A 2554-nucleotide genomic window follows, 5' to 3' on the forward strand; every position below is an offset into this window, starting at 1 on the left:
GGAGCTAAACAAGAACCGGTTATTCCTAATGTTCCCAATCAACAGGAGTTGCAGGCATTTAAAGGATGGCATGAGAGAGCCAGAAAAGTTATGTACTCGCTATATATCAGTACTTCAGATTCTATGATTATGCATATTCGGGATGCAAGCATGCCGAAGGAGGCGTGGGATACTTTGACAAAAATGTACAGCACAAATATGCAAGCTAGGAATATGCAGCTCAAGTAGGAGTTGCATGATGTGTAGAAAGAAAATATGAGATGCACTTGCTTCCATTAAGTCGCTAGTGGAAGATGATGATTTAGTTTCTGTGACCTTGAATGGTCTAGGAAAGGATTATGCACAGTTTCAGACATTCATTGCCGCCCGTATAAAATTTCCTGATTTTGAGGAGTTGATTGCTCTTCTAATTTCTAAAGAGCAGAGAAATGGTGGAGCATCTTCTTCAAGAGGAACTTCAAAAGAAACTGTCTTCTACTCAAATGCTGGAAGAGGTAGAGGCAGAGGTAGAGCAGGTCGATCTGGAGGCCATGGCAGAAATTAGAATATGCAGCAAATTCAAGAAAACCAGTCCTATGGAGGAGGACGTGGTAACCTTAGAGGCAAGGGGAGCCAAAGAGGTCATGGTGGATGGCAGAGGCCAAAATGCAAATAGCAATGTTGAATGCTACTACTGTGGTAAAATGGGTCATATGGCTAAAGATTGCTATAAAAAGCAGAATGACATTATGAATGGAAAATTGCAGCAAGGCAATTATGCATCCTCTAGTAGACAGGGTGATGATAGAAATGAGCATTTGTTTATGGTGCAGCACATGACCAATTCTGTGACAAGTGCAGAAGAAAGCAAGGATGTGTGGTATGTTGACTCAGGTGCGTCAAACCACATGACAGGTCATGCAAAATGGATGCAGGATGCAAGGAAAATGGAAAAACCAAGATTTATGGAGAATGGTGATGATACTGCACATCCTATTGTGCAGATTGGTAAAATTCCTTTGTTTATGCAGGATGGGAAAAATAAATACCTATATGATGTATTTCATGTCCCGAACATCACCAAGAACCTGGTTTCTATTGGTCAAATGGTTGAGCAAGGCTTGGAGGTCAGATTTAATCCTCATGGATGCTTTGTTGAGGATATGAAAAATAAAGGTCGCTTGATAACAAAAGGGAAGAAGAAGGGCATGATGTTTACGTTGGATGAAGACATGCCTGAATTGAGTGCAGCAATGTTTGCACATGGGACCGGTGTAGTTGCAGATATTGATATTTGGCATAAACACATTGGTCATGTTAATGTACAGTAACTTAAATTAATGTAGGCCCAAAATATTGTTGTAGGATTGCCTAAGTTCAAGGTTGCAGAAATGCATAAGGTATGTGAAGCCTATCAATTTGGAAAACAGGCAAGGAAACCATTTCCTAGACATGTTCAAGAGAGTTAGAGGCCATTGGAATTAATCCACTCTGATGTGTGGACTACTAAAGCTGCATCTATTGGAGGCTATCATTATTTTGTCACTTTTATTTATGACTACAGCATAAAAGTTTGGGTGTATTTTATGAAAAAGAAAAGTAAAGTGCTTGGGCATTTCAAAGCTTTTAAAGCTATGATTGAAAAAGAAACAGGCTTGCAAATAAAATGCCGAAGGTCAAATGGAGGGGGAGAGTACCTCTCAAATGAGTTTGCAAGGTTCCTGCAAGAGCATGGCATAAAGCAGCAATATTCATGCAGTCATACCCCACAGCAAAATGGACTTGCAGAAAGGAAAAACAGGCATATTGGAGAGGTATCTCATGCCATGCTCAATGAAAAAGACCTCCCAGATTTTTATTGGGCTGAAGCAGTTGCTAAAGTAGTCTACATAATAAACAGGACTCCCACTATAGCAATACATGGCATGATGCCAGAGGAGAGCTATACTGGTAGGAAACCAAATATTTCTCATTTGAAAGTTTTTGGTTGCATTGCCTATGTTCATGTGCTAGATGAGTTGGGATCGAAGTTGGATCCAAAAGCTGAGAAGTGCATCTTTATTGGATATTCTCTACAATAGAAAGGGTATAGATGCTATAATCCTTCTACTCGTAAGTTTACAGTGAGCAGAGATGTTGTTTTTGATGAGATGAGCAGCTGGTATAAACCAGTAAATGTGATTAATGTAGATGCACAAAATGGTAATGCTACATAGAATTCATAGCAGCAATCACAAAATATTAGTGGACCTGTAGTGTCCTCTAGTAGTGGTTCACATACTTTACCATGGACACGTAGATTGAGATTGGGAGAATCTCCTCAAAGCAATGCAAATAGTGATATGCAAGTCTAGTGGCTTAGAACAGAGCCTTGATGATGAGTTGGGTATTCCTTCTATTATTACACCTGGCGTAAGGAAGACAAGGGATGTTTTGAGAGCACCTGGTAGTGAGCCTATTTTGCACAGGTCTACCAGAGTTATCCTGTGGATAGGCTGAAATATGATGAGTTTACAGCCATTCACTATGCCTATATGGTCAAAGTGATACAAGAACCAGAACCCACTTCTTTTGA

This window comes from Dipteris shenzhenensis, chromosome 1 (genome assembly GCF_047967505.1).
Source record: "Dipteris shenzhenensis isolate YYH24624 ecotype China chromosome 1, Dip_SZ_1.0, whole genome shotgun sequence".
Taxonomy (NCBI): Eukaryota; Viridiplantae; Streptophyta; class Polypodiopsida; order Gleicheniales; family Dipteridaceae; genus Dipteris; species Dipteris shenzhenensis.